The sequence below is a fragment of the Diabrotica virgifera genome, chromosome 7, assembly GCF_917563875.1.
Source record: "Diabrotica virgifera virgifera chromosome 7, PGI_DIABVI_V3a".
Taxonomy (NCBI): Eukaryota; Metazoa; Arthropoda; class Insecta; order Coleoptera; family Chrysomelidae; genus Diabrotica; species Diabrotica virgifera.
The window spans coordinates 94,647,742-94,665,609 of record NC_065449.1 but is presented as its reverse complement, the minus strand read 5'-3'; the positions used below and the strand labels follow the sequence as shown (position 1 = coordinate 94,665,609).

The following is a 17,868-nucleotide window of genomic DNA, read 5'->3' as shown; positions in this document are numbered from 1 at the left end:
CTATATACACCGGTGTTTCGGCCTATTTGGGCTTCGTCAGTATAGTGTAGCAAGTTAAAAAAGTTGTTTGTTAACTTGTAAAATAAAATAAAATAAAATAAAACTTTACGAGTATTAGCCAATGATTTTGCTTATTTATTTTTATATTTGTACTCGATTATCCAACATATATAGATATATATATATATATATATATATATATATATATATATATATGTATTAAAACAAACAACCATTTGTTAAGTAACATGTAACACAACAGTTTTATAGCCGTACTTAATATTATAATAATGTAATATTGCATTGTAATATTTTCTTGCCGTAGGATTTTCATTCTTTGTATTCATTCATAGTACATTCTTTCACAGATTTTGCTGTAAATTTTAAAGAACCGCTTGGATTGACATGAAATTTGGCATACGCATAGCTAACGTGTCAAAGAAAAAAGTGATATGGTACACATGTGTATTTTTGCCCTGGGGTGAGTTTCACCCCATTTCGGGGGTGAAAAAATATATGTCCAAGATAAGTCCCGAAATGGATAAACTGACTGATTTTAAGCTACTTTTGTTCTATAGAGTTTTTTCACCAAATCAATACTTTTCGAGTTATTTGCAAGTGAATATGTTCATTTTTCAACAAAATAACCACGGTTTTAGACGGTTTTTCGCAAATAACTCCAAACGTAAGCATTTAGTCGAAAAAAATATTTTTATCAAAACTATAGTCTATAAAAAAGTGGAAAAAAAGGTGTATATATTAGGTCTGTATACCTAGCAAAAGCAGAGTTATAGCTAATGAAAAATAGGTTCATATTTGAAAAATTCCAAATAGAATAATTCAATGTGAAATATCCAAATAATGAAGCATTCTTGGGGAAAACACATTACAACTTTTTTAAAGTGTTTAAAAAAAGCTTTATTTCTGATTTTATAAAAAAAATTTCTAGCATCAAATGTAAGCAAGTTACGCTAAAAATAAAGTTGGTCGCTTTTGTTTTGGCAAAAAAAAATCAGGAAGATCACCCCCCAATTAGCAACTTAAATTAAATTAATCGTTTCTGCTTCACAAGTTACTTTACTTATGTTTTGTTTATACGATCTGTAAGTTTCATCGATTCAAAGTGCTATTTTTGAATAAATTTGGTTTTAAAGTAAAAATTTTAATTTTGAAAAAAATGCTTTTTTTCAATATAACTTAAAAATAGTTAGAGATACCAAAAATCTTAAACAATAAAAAAAGTCGGCTTTACTTTTCTGAATATTTTGTATTTTTTTGTTTTTCTGTAAGACAAAGATTGGTTAAGATTCGGTGTTTCTAAATTTGCATACACTGGTGATAAGTGACTCGTTCAAGTCCTTTTAACTACAGCTCTTTCAAAAATATGGACTTTGAACCGATGAAACTTACAGATCATATGATCAATACATACGCGAGTAAGAAACTTGTGAAGTGGTAACAATTAAGTTCATTGGAAATGTTAATTAGGGGGTGATTTTCCCGATTTCTTACCAAAAAAAGGGACCAACATTATTTTGAGCGTAACTTGTTTACCTTTGATGCTAAAAAATTTTTTTAAAAAACAAAAATAAGCATTTTTTAAACACTTTAAAAAAGTTAAAATGAGTTTTCCACAAAAAAGTGATTCGTTTTTTGGTTATGGCACGTTGAAACATTCGATTTGGAATTTGACGAATATGAACCTATTTTTCAGTAGCTGTAACTCTGCTTCTACTAGGTATAGTGACTTAATATATACACCATGTTTTTACATGCTATATTTTTGATAAGAATTTTTTTCGACCAAATAAAATTTTCTTTTAGAGTTATTTGCGAAAAACCGTCTGAAAACGTGGTTATTTTGTAGAAAAATTAACATATTCACTGGCAAATAACTCGAAAAGTATGAACTTGCTGAAAAAACTTTATAGAACAAAAATTGCTTAGAATTAGTCATTTTATCCATTTCCGGACTTATTTCGAACATATATTTTTCACCCCCAAAAGGGGGTGAAACTAACCCTAGGGCAAAAGCACACATCGGCACAATATCACTTTTTTTCTTTGACTTGTTAGCTATGTGTATGCCAAATTTCATGTCATTCCAAGCGGTTCTTTAAAATTTAGAGGTTTTGCAATAGTTTACCTTTAAAGAACGTACTATTATTGTCATTAAGTATTTTCGATGGGAAATTTTACCAAAAAAATGAATTTATTAACGTTTCGACGCCCAAGTCGGGTGTCGTTGTCAAAATTCAAAATTATACTAAATAAACAAAATAGTTGTTGCTTAGTAAAAAAAAATTCTTCTAATAATTTATTTAATCTGACTCATTTATATCGGCAATTCAGGCATTTAGACAGGCATTTAGAAGTAGAAGACTTTAAAATGATATTGCCAATATTGATGAGTTGCGTTCCTGGGACGACTTTACTAAAAGATAGTTCATTCGATTACATGAAATCAACCCCAACTCAAGAATATCCGCCACAAAAAATCATAGCATGTGATCTGTCTTTAAAAAGACAACCAAATGCAACGATGGCAGTAAAATTCTCGCGCTAGAGATTCCATAGTAAATCACGAGGGAAAACCAGGAAAAAACCTCGTGATACTATCCCGACATCGTAAGTATTTGGGCTTACATTTAGTTTACTCTCAAAACTAATACCAAATTCTGACTTTAATGTATATGTGCTATTTTAAATTATAAATAATATTAATAATACATAGATATTATACAAATAATACTAAAATATAAAATATGTACTAACTCGATATGTTAATGACTTACTAATCGTGGTATTTTCTTTCTATTGACTTCCTCTTTTAGTATGGGTAACCACATCCTACTGAATTCTACCGAGGAATTTGCGACACAATTGTTTTCATTTAGCATAATTAGAGCTGCTTCTTTGATTTTTCTCTTTTTACTATCTGTTTCTTTTAGGACTATACTTGAATCTCTCCACTGAACTCTATGTTATATAAAATATAAATGAAAACAATTGTGTCGCAAATTCCTCGGTAGAATGCAGTAGGATGTGGTTACCCATACTAAAAGAGAAAGTCAATAGAAAGAAAATACGACGATGAGTAAGTCATTAACATATCGAGTTAGTACCTACATATTTTATATTTTAGTATTATTTATATACATTACTATCTATGTATTATTAATATTATTTATAATTTAAAATAGCATATATACATTAAAGTCAGAATTTGGTATTAGTTTTGAGAGTAAACTAAATGTAAGCCCAAATACTTACGATGTCGGGATAGTATCACGAGGTTTTTCCTGGTTTTCCCTCGTGATTTACTATGAAATCTCTAGCGCGAGAATTTTACTGCCATCGTTGCATTTGGTTGTCTTTTTAAAGACAGATCACATGCTATGATTTTTTGTGGCGGATATTCTTGAGTTGGGGTTGATTTCATGTAATCGAATGAACTATCTTTTAGTAAAGTCGTCCCAAGAACGCAACTCATCAATATTGGCAATATCATTTTAAAGTCTTCTACTTTAAAATGTATAATAAATGCCTGAATTGCCGATATAAATGAGTCAGATTAAATAAATTATTAGAAGAATTTTTTTTTATTAAGCAACAACTATTTTGTTTATTAGTATAATTTTGAATTTTGACAACGACACCCGACTTGGGCGTCGAAACGTTAATAAATTCATTTTTTTGGTAAAATTTCCCACCGAAAATACTTAATTATAAAAAATGCCATAAGGAAATAGCTTCAGAACAACATTATTGTCATTGTTTTGTAATCATTAAATAGCGAGTTAATACTTTTTAATATGTTGTGTGTGACATGATAACACATGTAACCAGCATTTGGGTTTGTCATATGAGGCATAATAATAACTGCATATGGTAAAAACCTATGATGTTCTTCTTTCTCTTTATAAGCAATTCTGCTTGTTCATTGGCGGATTAATACCTCTATGGAAGGTTGTTACTCCATCTTTTCACTCATCAAAAACCTATGATAATGCTAGTTAATATTAACTATTCCGTAAATTTGCTGATTATTAAATATTTTTTATTCAGATTGTGTTATTTGTAGCTTTACACAGTATATGTATATGCTACATTTTCTGCATTACAGTATCTATACTATATCTATACAGTATCTTACAGTCCCTGTAAGTTGTATCTATATGGAAAACTTTTTTATTATTAATTTTACGAAAAAAAGTTATTCTCCATAAAAAGCTCTGCATGGTCCAAAACCTAAGATTTAACCATCAAATATCAATTTTTTTGAATATTATACGAGGTATGTCAAAAAGTTTGAATTTCACTCAAGAGTAAAGTAGCTTTATTTTTCACAAAATTGAAAATTGCTATTATGAAAAGATGTTTGGAATTAAAAACTATATGCTAATATGCAATTACATCCTTCTAATTGAAAAATTTTTTTTTGAAAAATTATGGATAACTAACATTATTTTCAGTTATTTCAATTCTGATGACTCTTTTATTATTAATTTTACGAAAAAAAGTTATTCTTGTTAAAGTTCTGGATGGTCTAAAACCTAAAATTCAACCATCTTATATCAAATTCTATCAATTTTATACGAGGTATGTCAAAAAAGATAAATTTAGATCAAAATTTAGAAGGATGTAATTACATACTGTAACATAGTTTTTAATTCTAAATAACTTTTCATAATAACAATTTTCGATATTGTGAAAAATAACATATTTTACTCTTGAGCGAAATTCATATTTTTTGACATACCTCGTATAAAATTGATAAAATTTGACATAAGATGATTGTATTTTAGGTTTTAGACCATGCAGAACATTTTATTAAGAATCACTTTTTTTCATAAAATTAATAATAAAAGAGTTATCTGAATTGAAATAATGTTAAATATAAAAATATCAAATATAATGCCTTTTATCTGAAATAATGTTATCCATAATTTTTCAAAAAAAAAAAAATTCAATTAGAAGGATGTAACTGCATACTAGAATATAGTTTTTAATTCCAAACAACTTTTCATAATAGCAATTTTCAATATTGTGAAAAATAAAGCTACTTTACTCTTGAGTGAAATTCAAACTTTTTGATATACCTCGTATACTATTCAAAAAATTTGATGTTTGTTGGTTAAATCTTAGGTTTTGGACCAAGCAGAGCTTTTTATGAAGAATAACTTTTTTTCGTAAAGTTAATAATAAAAAAGTTTTCCATATGGATACAACTTACAGGGACATACTGTATAAAAAAATAAGACTGCAAATATGTGATTTATATTTAAAAATTATGACCCGAGGAAGAGAGCTATAAAAAGCAATAAACAACGATAATCTAGAACTAGTAACAACACGAGAACCAGTCAGTGCCGGTTAGCCAATGCCAGTCAGTGCCGGTGCTGGCGCCCAGGGCCGCCGAAGGGGCCTGTTTCTTTTAATTATAAAAAAATAAAGTCGCTATATAATTTACATATTCTCGGAAAAAAATCTCATACGCAGATACGCCAATACACTCCAAACGCCTTTGTTCTATTGTTACATCTCTTCACGCCTATACACAGTGCCGTAGCCTAGCCCCACAGGGGCCCCGTGTCAGTGTTTGTGGCGGGCGCTTTTCCAAAAACTACAGAAAGTTGTCAGATTTCGCCATGTCATTGATTAAAAACTACCCAGGTAGTGGGTAAAAACTGTGCAGGTTATTAATCAATGGCCATGTCTCGAATTGTATCCAAAATAATGGCACAAACGGAGTTTTTTTAATTTCTAATAATTTCATTTTGAATTGGGGGGCTTAAATAATAATTTATCTCACTTTTCGGCTTTAAAATAAGTTCTTTTAAAATAGGAACAAAATAAGTCATTTTAAAATAGCTAAACGAAAGACAAAAATAGATATACATAAATCTAATTTATAGATAAAGAATAGATTATTCTCGAAAATGCCAATGCCCAAACAATAGGTACACACTCTTTCAAACAATAAAAAGTAAAGCGATTACAAAAATTGGAATTTGGCATTATACAGTGGCCTCTGAGCGCCGGACTCCACTTGCGATTTTGTAGTCGCGCGATTGTTTTGTCGCGAAGATTGAACACATTGTTGCAAATACAAGTCAATCCACGATTATTTAGTCGCAAATGGATTGACTTGTATTTGAAACAATGTGTTCAATTTTCGCGACAAAACAGTCGCGCGACTACAAATCGCAAGTGGAGTCCGGCGCTAAGGCTAGCACTCCACTTGCGATTTGTAGTCGCAGCGACAAAAAATCGCTGTCGCAGAAAATCTAGAGTCTAGAAAATTAGTCGCTGTTTTCAAAATCGCGAATTGAATGTTACAAGGATGTAACATCAGCTTTTAGATGTTTTTTTTAATCTAGAGATAAAGAAAAAGTCAAGACGTCAATTAATACTTTATGCGAGAAATATAAAAACGATGTTGATGAAACCAAAGAGAACTTGCATAATGAAATTACCCATTTTGTAACGTTACAATTTATGAAAAATTTGATTCTTCTAGAATGTAAAAGCAATTTTTCCCAATATTTTAACTTTATTGCAAATTTATTTGACGATACCAATTTCTAATGCGTCAGGCGAGCGGTCTTTTTCGGCTTTAAAAAGAATAAAAACATATTTAAGGTTAAATTTGGGTCAAGAAAACCTAGACGCATTATCACTATTGTGTATAGAGAGTGAAGAACTGGAGAAACTGAATTGTGATAATATTATATGACAGTTTGCGAATGCCAAGTCAGGAAAAAAAGTGATCTAATTTTTGTCTTTGTGTATTTTTTAGAATATTTTTTTTGCTTGTCATGTGTTGTTTTGTGGAACTTTCTGTTTTTTATTAATGTCTTTAAATGTATTTTTTGGATTATTTTTTACGTTTGCTATTCTTCTTGCTTGTTTAAAAAAATATTTTATGGATTTCACAATAGACCTTTATAGTTAATGCATGTGTTTTCTTGTTAAAAAACTGACAACGAATAGCAATGAAGGGGGCCCCTAAACCTCTAGCGCCCAGGGCCCGAAGTTGGGTTAAACCGGCACTGGAACCAGTACTGGCCAACTGACTTAAATAAAACCCGATCATCTGGACTTTGGCATAACTAAATAAATTAACAGGAGCTATATGCATGCTGAGTCATGTTATGAACTATCTTCCGATCATTCGCCAGTTATTATAACGCTAAATAAAAAAAATTCTCCACAGGGAAAAATCATGTGTATTACATAACCGAAAAACAAATTGGAACATCTTTAAACATCTGGTTTAGGAGAGACTCCAACTAAACATTTCCCTAAAGACCAATGAAGAGATCGAACATGCAGTAGAACACCTAAACTTAGTTATACAACAAGCTGCCTGGGACTCAACAACACCCAGCAACAATGAAATGAAGAGTGAATACACTTCGATATCTATAAGGGAGAAAATAATACAGATACGAAAACTCAGAAAACAGATAGATATCTTTATTTAATAACCTAATATACAAATTTTTTAACTTAAATACATTTTTTACATATAAACGAAAGAAAATCAATCAATACAATGATTCACACTAAAAAAAATTCAATAAAAAAATACAAGAAAATTGTGTACATTCACTGTCATTTCAACATAACTATTTATCCCAAGAAAAACCTTTAATTTATTCTTAAAATTAATAACAAATTATAATCAAAATTAATAACGAATTATAATCAAATGAACAAGTTCACACCCAATAAAAGTCAATAAAATAAACAAAAAATATTGTGCACGTCCTTAGCCAATTCAAATATGTACTACTTTAATTTTTTAAGGAAAACCTTTAATTTATCTTTAAAACTTTTAACTGTCCTACAGTCTTTTAATTCATTAGGCAATTCATTAAATTCTCTGAAACCTCTAAATATTAATGAATTCATTGAGCTGCTATAATTCATTTTAGAAAAGTATATGTTATTTTTATTTCGAATATCGTGTATGTGTGTATTAGGAAAATTAATAAATTGCTGAAAATAATTGGGAGCTATATTGTTTTTAATTTTATAAACCAAAATCAAGCAAAATATTGAAATCTTTGATATACCGAAATCCAGTTCAATGTATTCAGCATTAAATTTATTGGTGTCAATCGGCCCATTCTTAATATTATACGCATACCACGATTTTGTAATTTTTGAAGTTGCCCCATTTTATTTATAGGTCTGGATCCCGCGTATGAAAAAAAAGTTGATTAATAGCAAGCTGAAAATTTGTTAATACCTTAAGGGTGTCTAGTCGGACAAACTATGATATATGGGAACCCTGGAACAGGGGAAGTTTTAATTGTGGAACAGGTTAAAAATTTGAAACGGTCAGACCACGAAAACGGCACATGTATTTTGTTCGACAGAACAGATTTAAACTCTCCGAACAGAGATTAAACTCTCATGCAAAAATCAGACTGCTATTTATCACCAAATGGGCGTTTTAATGAGTGGAATATGTAGAATATGTCAAATGACAGGAATTATGACAGGTGATAAATAGCAGTCTGATTTTTGCATGAGAGTTTAATCTCTGTCCGCAGAGTTTAAGTCTATTCTGTCGGACAAAATGTGCCGTTTTCGTGGTATGACCGTTCCAAATTTTTAACCTGTTCCACAATTAAAATTGCCCCTGTTCCAGTGTTCCCATATATCAAAGTTTATCCGACTAGACACCCTTAAGCTATTAACAAATGTTCAGCTTGCTATTCATCAACTTTTTTTTCATACGCGGGATCCAGACCTATTAGGTTGAACAAATATAAGACTGATGCACAATAATCAAAATGATGTTGGATTATTGAATTATATACAGTTAGGGCCGGTTGTTCGAACGCTAATCAAGAAGTTGATTATAATCGATCAGTTTATTGTAATCAATTTTCTTGATGGGAATCAAATCGAGACATCAAAAATACATGTAAAACACTAATCATTCACTGATTGTAGGTAACGCAGTAATTAAAATATAGCCGCAGCTCTTAAATTATTAAAAATTGCTTATTATTATTGATTTGTAAGTAAAAGCAAGAAAATAACATCAGAACGAGTTTAATTATGGTTTATTTTAAATTAAAGCCAAAATAATAAAATAAATCAGTCAACATAACCTCAAAATGTGACATCTGTCAGAAGTACGCTTATTCAAATATAATTGTAATTAAATATTTAATAGTGATCAGTGGATTCCATTTTTGATTAGCGTTCGAACAACCGGCCCTAAGTCTAGTTTCTAAAGATCCATTTTTTGCTATTCTTGTAAAAAAGTATAATTTCTTGTTGATTTTTTTTGTGTATATATAAACAAAATGATCTTCCAATGAAAGAGTGTTATCAAGTTGAAATCCTAAGTATTTATAGTTCAGAGAAATAAGGAAAAAAAATAGCCTGTAGGTGACACAACCCCCTCCAGGCCGAAACCAAATTTTTTGAGTAATAAGGACATCTATAATAATAACCTATATATTTCCTGCAGCCGATTTTGGTGATATACATAGTTATAAACAAATGAAGATCAAAAAACGGTAAATTTTCGCTTTTTTCGTCTATTACTAAGAAAATAGTCATTTTAAACAAATTTGAGAGTAAGAAACTCATAAACGGTATAAAAAACTTCAATATGGCGTTTGCTTCATATGTATATCCTTATTGGTTGCTTAGAAAATTGCAAAATAAATAATAAATTTTGAGTTTTTATAAATATTTATAACTTATGTAAAAATGAACTTAGAACCTTCTTATTACACGGAATGCTGAGACTTATGGTACTTAATTCATACTCTAAATTTCGAAGAAATTGGTTTAACAGTTTAAAAGTTATTTAATTTGTTTATCCCAAATTTATTTTTTTGCAACACTGTAAGTCAGAAAATGATGAAGCTACAGTAATACTTTGGATAGTTTATGGAAGAAGGAAATTTACAGTATTAATTTAATTAAAAAAAAATTACAAAAAATAATTATAAATATTGCAAAATTATTTTGCAAAAACATGTGAATTAAATAAATGGGGGGGCTAACTTTGTCCCGAATTGTCCTAGGACAGCTGTTTTTCTTTCTAAATGTGTATAAAAATTCAGTCTTTCTAAATATGAAAAAATAATTTTTCTACGGGTAACGGTTAAAAAGTTATTCTAATTGTTTATAAGTAAGCAAAACATCAACATGTTTTTTCAAAATAATTTTACACTGTTTAAAATTATTTTTTGTCATTTATTTTTAATAATGGTAATAGTATAAATGTTCTTCTTTCATAAACTGTCCGAAATATGATTGTAGCCTCATAATTTTCTGACTTGTAGTGTTACAAAAAAAAAATGAATTTGGGATAAACAAATTAAATAACTTTTTAACTATTTGACCAATTGCTTTGACATTTAAAATATAATTTAAGTACAAGAAGTATCAGCATTCCGTGTAATAAGAAGGTTCTAAGTTAATTTTTACATAAGTTATGAATATTTTTAAAAACTGAAAATTTATGATTTATTTTGCAATTTTCTAAGCAACCAATAAGGATGAACATATTCAGCGAACGCCATATTGAATTTTTTTATACGATTTATGAGTTTCTTACACTCAAATTTGTTTAGAGTGCTTAACTTTTTGGTAATAGACGAAAAAAGCGAAAATTTAGCGTTTTTTGATCTTCATTTGTTTATAACTATGTATATCATCAAAATCGGCTGCAGGAAACATATAGGTTATTAATATAGATGTCCATACTACTCAAAAAATTTGGTTTCGGCCTGGAGGGGGATGTGTCACGAGAAAAATCTTATTTCTCTGGACTATTAATAGTTGTTGTTATTTCAATCTTTTCACCATTTATGGATAAATTAATGTTATTTATATTGATTTTGTTATACTTATATCTACTGGTTACAATTAGAGCTTTTGCCTTTGATACGTTTAATTTTAACTTGTTTAATGTTAAATAATTATAAAAAGCCTCCAGAATTGAATTCATTTTTGCCACTGCATTTTCCAAGCATACATCACTACAAGCTATTAACGTATCGTCAGCAAAAAGATTAACAAACTCACAATCAACAAAGAGATCTATATCATTGAAGTAGAGCATAAAAAGTAATGGCCCTAGGACACTGCCCTGAGGTACACCTATATCAATGTTAAGTTCATCTGACATAAAATTATTGAATTTAACCTTCTACTTGCGATTTGATAGATAATTATTCAGCCAGTCAAAAACTCCACCCCTAATGCCATACTGCCACAATTTTGTCAGTAAAATATTTCGGTCTATGGTCTCAAAGGCCCTCTTAAGGTCTAAGAATACAGATACTACATATTTGTTTTGATCCAATTCAGTTTTAAATTTACTAATTGTCAATTGAAGTGCCGAATCACAAGAGTGCTGCTTTCTAAAACCAGATTGATTACTTAACAAAATAGCATTTGTTTTAACATGTTCAATAATTTGATCGTATACAACAAGTTCAATCAATTTTTCAATTGGTGGTAGTGTATTGATGGGTCTGAATTCTTCAGCTTTCACTGTATTATTGATTTTTTGAATTGGTACAATTGTACTAACTTTAAGTTGATTCGGAATTTTACCAGTAGACAAAGAAGTATTGATTAAATTTAATATAATATGCCCAATTGTTTCAAAAATGTCTTTGAGAATTTTAGCGTTTAATATATCATGAACTGAGCATTTACTGTCTAATTTATTAACATACATACGTAATTCGTTTAAAGATACTAATTTAAATTTATTTATCGGTATGTATAAGTTACTATTTTTATTACACCAGGTTTTTCTCAAATCCAAAGCTCCAACAATATTGTTGATACTTACAACAAAGTAACTGTTGAACTGGTTAGCGATTTCTTTGCTATCTTGACCTGTTGAATACATACCTGTTTCAAATTGAACATATTGAGGTGAACCTTTGGATTTAATGTTTACTAAATTTTTTAATGTCCTCCACATTTCTTTGGGGCTGTGTCTAAATTTATCTATTTTATTAAAATAATAAAGATTTTTTTTAGTTTTTAACAAATTAACAACTTCATTACGATATCTTTTAAAATTACTCCACAACTCCTGTTTAAACGGTTCAAGTGCTGTTTTAAAAGATCTATAAGCATTATCACGTAATTTTATAAGAGAGTAAACTTCGTTATCAAACCATGGTAGCTTTAAGTTAAACCGGCAGATTTGAATAGGTGCTGTTTTATTGATTTCAATCTCACAATTTAAAAATAACTCATTAAAAATCGAGTCAACATCAACAGAATTCAAATTCCAGTTATAAATAATACATTAAATTAGTTTGAATTTTCAAAATATTACTCTGACTTAAATTTCTAAATTTCTTAACATTATAATGATCTGTACTTTTAGTATTTCTTAGATTAACAGAAATAATGGAGTGGTCAGTTAATTTTGGAGTTTCATGAACATTTACTATGATATTATTAGTATTTGACAGGACATAATCTACCAGTGTTTTAGATACATTTGTCACTCTAGTAGGTTCTGTAACTAATTGGCGGGGTATTCCCATCTCGGTCCACTATAATCCTTTAATACGGGCAGTACCTATCTCGGCCCAAGAAACAGGTAGGTCTTTTAAAAATGTCCCAAGTCGGCGCAAATATTAAAACTGCCCGATATAAAATATACCAGCTCGGCTCATGGGATATTAATTGTTACTACCTTCACCTTGTTGACATTAGTGTACCTTCAACTAGAAATAGATGGGTGTATAAATCACTCATTTTTAGTTGAGGTTTATTTTTTTGTTTCAACTGTTAAAAACACAGAAGAAAAACAAGATTAGCTTACAACCGGGCATATATTTTTATTTTAAAATTTTATTTTTAAAAAAAGCTGAACCTTTACCATATAATACATAGAAGCTAAATTAGGTAGGTATAATTTCAAGATAAAAACGTAATTGCTTTTGACAACATAAGCAGTGGCGTAGCAGATACCCAAACAATATGTCTCAAACATCTAACCAAGCTTTATCCTACGTATCAGTAGCGAAATCGATTCCACGGCCAAAATTTCTCTACAATATTGAAGGAAGTTGTATTGAGGGTAGGATGTTTTTCTATGTTATTAATAACAGTAATAACTGTTCCCTAATCTATAATTCCGAGATAAAATTATGATTATACCTACTAATGGGGTACTAATACCTACCTGTTAATCTTCGAGCCGACCTGGGGGGTTTTTAAAATGTACCTGGGGTATCATAAAGGACTAAAGGATTATAGTGAGCCGAGATGGGAATACCCCTTTAATACTTTATGATACCCCAGGTACATTTTAAAAACCCCCAGCTCGGCTCGAATATTAACAGGTAGGTATTAGGGTGTATTCCCATCTCGGACCACAAATTTATCTTGGAATTATAGATTAGGGAAAATATACTGTTTGGGTATCTGCTACGCCACTGCTCATGTAGTCAAAAACAATTATTTCTAGTTGAAGATACGCTAATGTCACTGTTTTTGTACTATGTTTTAAAAAGCATGTTATTCGGTCGACACCTCGTAGTGTAATTAATGTATCTTTCAATTAACTACTAGTTCAGTATCCAGGAAAAATCTAAATGACATCTTTAAGTATAAATGAAATGTTTAGTCAAAGAGGAAAATTGTTATTAGTGTGTGAACGTTATAAATTTAAAGAACAAAAACGAAAATTAGCTTCAGGGAAACCAAGTGGAGATGTGTAAAGGATAACTGCAAAGCATTCATCAAATCAATTATAGAAAATAAGAATCGAATTACAACTAGTATAAACAATAGTCATAATCATAATCCGGAAGCAGAAAACCTATTAGAAAGACAAGTTTTAAGTCACGGCATAAAAAGAAAGGCCGAAGATGACTTATTTGAAAAACCTTCCAAATTAATTAGAAAAGAATTAAATACTGACAATAATTTAACCAATTTAACAACAAATGATTTACATTGTGCAAAAAATCTGTATTATGCTCGTCGGAAGTCACAACCAGCTTTACCAAAATCAATTTTTGAAGTTCAAGTTTTAAGAAAATTAGAACCAAAAACAAATAGAGGGGAGAACTTTTTATTAGTGAATGACTCGATCGAAAATTGAGTGATATTTTCATGTGATAGTAATTTTTTTTTTTTTTTTTTGTAAGCATTTATTAGCAATCAGAATTACATATTCTATAAGCTAATTTGATAACAAGTACAATAACATATATCATTGTATTATTGTACACTAAAATGGCGTTATGAGGTACATCACCCAGCGGTTTCACCTCAGTTTCAGCGAAGATCTATGGGCCATAATCTTCGCAATCTTCTGTTGTTTAGTGGCTGCAGTAATGGTAATATTAATTGGTTGGGGTGGTCTTCCAATTTCTCGTGATGTCTGTTGGCTCTTTCTTGAATTACTGTGCTGACTAACGGGATGTTTAGGTCTGTATGAAGGGTTTGGTTGGAAATGTACCACGGGGCATTTGCGATGGTGCGTAGAATTTTTGATTGAGTTCTTTGGATAATTTTTGTGTTTGATTTGCTGGCACAACTCCATAGTTCTATACCGTACGTCCATATAGGTTTGATGACTGTTTTATAAATCAGCAGTTTGTTCTCAATTGAGAGTCGAGATTTTCTACCTATAAGCCAATTTATTTCTTTCACTCTCAACTCAATTTGTTTCTTCTTCTTTAAAATGTGTTGTTTCCAGTTTAATTTAGAATCAAGATGAAGCCCCAGGTATTTGACGATGTTCTGTTGTGGTATGTTGACTTGATTAAGGCTAATATTTGGGCATTGGTCTTTCCTTAGTGTGAAAGTTATATGTGTTGACTTAGTTTCGTTAGCTTTTATCTTCCATTTCTTTAACCACTGTCCAATTTGGTCTAGGTGTTCTTGAAGTTTTAATACTGCAGCTCTTGGATCCTCTTCAGTTGCAAATATTGCTGTGTCATCAGCGAAAGTTCCAATGGTGGTTTGTGGAGAGGTTGGTAAATCGGATGTGTACAGTACATAAAGAAGTGGACCCAATATACTACCTTGTGGGACTCCTGATTGAATTTTGTTACGGTTTGATAGTTCATCCTCCACTTTAGTTTCAAATTCTCTGTGATTTAGATATGATTTTAATAAGTCAAAGTATTTGTTGGGTAGGGATTTTTTGATTTTATAAAGTAATCCTGGGTGCCATACCTTATCAAATGCTTGGCTAATGTCCAGAAAGGCTGCTGTGCAATACTGTTTATTGTCCAAAGCTCTATTAATTACATTTGATATGCGATGGCATTGTTGCACTGTAGAATGACCTTGCCGGAATCCAAATTGGTGTTCTGGGATCCAGTTTTGGAATTCTAGGTCGCTCATAATTCTTTTAAGTAACAGCTTTTCAAGAAGTTTTCGACATTATTGGCAGTAGACTTATTGGGCGGTATGATGAAACATCCGTTAAAGCTTTACCAGGTTTCGGTATCATAATTACTTGGGCAATTTTTAGTGATATAGGCCAATAATTAAGTCTTAAGATTGCATTTAATATGTACAATAACTTCATTATACCTTTTTTAGGAAGTTGTTTTAGCATTGTTGCTGTTATGAGATCAGTGCCTGGTGCCTTCTTTTCATTCAAATGATTAATTTCATCTTTGATCTCCTTCGGTGTAATTAAAGTTAGTCGCTCTCGTTGATTAATTGGTAAGGCTAGTTCCTGCTCTACTTCTTGTACTTGGTCATTGTCGTGTGGCTTGAAGACTTCAGTTAGATGTTCAGCAAATAAATCAGCTTTTTCTTTGTTGCTTTTTGCCCATGGTCCTGGTGGTAATGAGTTTTTCCGAATTGGAGGTGAAGTATTTATTGGTTTATTTTTGTTTTTGATTGGTTTCCAGATAGAGTTATCTTGACGCGAAAGGTTTGATACATAGTTTTCAAATGAGTTGTTTCTCATCTGTTCTAGAGCTGTTTTTAAGTTTCTTGTTTTGTTATTATAAACTGTCCTGTCGTCTGGTCTGTGAGTTCTTTGCCAAATTGATCTGGCTTTTCGTTTTTCTGCTACTAGTCTTTTTATTTCAAGAGGAATGTTGGTTGAAAATTTTTTTTGTCCAGGTTGAGGGGTAGACTGTTTGGCAGCATTTTGAAGTAAGTTGATTAGATTATTAGTTTCTGTTTCTATTTGTTCGGAAGTTTGCAATCTCACTAGTAGATTTACTTCCCGTTCTATGATTAGCCAGTATGTGTCCCAGTTTGTTTTGAAGTTATGCAGTCGAGGTGTTGGTTTTTTGATTATCACCGTTGTGCTAATTGTGGCAATTATGGGACTATGATCTGATGATAAATCAAAACTTGGTACTACATCTGTATATGATTGAGATATTCCGTTTGTAATAAAGAAATCCAATAGGTCTGGTGTTTTATTTGGATCGGTTGGCCAATATGTCGGTGATCCCGTCGATAGGAATGAGTAGCTTTTATCCTGGATAACTTTTGCTAGCTCTCTGCCTTTGGTGGTTGTTAGGCGTGAACCCCATAGCGTATGTTTACAGTTGTAATCTCCACCTGCTATAAATTTTGGCCCTAGAGTTTCGAAAAAGGGTAGAAGATCTTCTTTTGTAAGTCTATGCCTGGGCGGACAATAAATTGCTGTGACAGTTATATCATATGGAAGAGTTTGTATTTTTATCGATGTTGCTTGAATGTGATTTGTTTCGTATTTTAGCATTTCATAATGTTTTATAGTTTCTCTTATCAATATGGCTGAACCTCCGTGGGCTGTACCATCTGGGTGATTTGTGTAATATAATTTATACTTAGGTATCTTGAAGTAGGTTCTGTCTGTAAAATGGGTTTCACTTACTAGTAGTATGTCAATGAAATTTTGTTCCAGAAATAGTTTTATATCTTCTTTATGATTAGGAAGACCATTGGCGTTCCATTGGGCAATTCTTATGAACTTTGACATTGTTAGTTTACTTTATTTACTAGCATGGAAATCATGTTGAGCACCATACTGTTTTGTTGCATTAGCTGGTTAAATAAATTTTTAAACTCTTCTAGAAATTTGGTAAGTATACTCGCTGTATCTTCGTTATTGTTCTGATTATTTGCTGCAGCTTGAGCGTTACTTTCATACTGATTCTGAATCCTGGGTTGTGTATATATTCTGGGTTGTGTATGTATTTGATTTATTGCTGGATTTAATACGTTTCCTCTGTTATGATACCTGTTATTAATATTATAAATTTTTTGGTAATGTTCACATCCTTTATAATTTGCGGGGTGATCCCCACCACATAATGCACATTTTGCTGGAGTTTCTCTAGTCTTCTTACAAGTTGTGGTATTGTGGGCTCCTCCGCATTTGACGCATACAAATGGTTTATTGCAATATGACTTGGAGTGACCGTACGATTGGCATCTCATGCATTGTATTATGCGATTTTTGGTTGTTCGGGGAGGTTCAATTTCAATAACTCTATTCTGTAGCCCCCTTAAGTTATAAATATCTTTGTTATTTGCTGCCGGTTCGAGATCCACGAAGAACAAATTAAGTGGCTCTTTAGTAATTCTGTGTTGTGCATTTATTATATTTCGAACTTTATGACCCAGTTTTAGGAGTTCGTTTTTTATATCCTCGGTGTTAGTAGAGTGGTGAAGGTATTTTATTACAACTCTATAGGCTCGATCCTGTTTTAACTGATATGTATGGTGATAAATGTTATGTTCATTAAAATATCTAACCATTTTTCTATATGTATCTGGCGTGCCACAACTTAATTTTACGACATTGTTAGTTAAACTTTTTGTATGATATTCTTCCCTTTCTGCTGCATCCTTAATTTTTTGTACCATTTTTTGATA

At 30.9% G+C, this 17,868-nt stretch overlaps 1 protein-coding gene across 1 annotated transcript in view; it reads right to left on the bottom strand.

Annotated features, from left to right (window-relative positions):
- Positions 1–17,868, bottom strand: part of LOC114327499 (activating signal cointegrator 1 complex subunit 2) — a 125,740-nt gene that overhangs the window by 84,877 nt on the left and 22,995 nt on the right. The window lies entirely within an intron of this gene.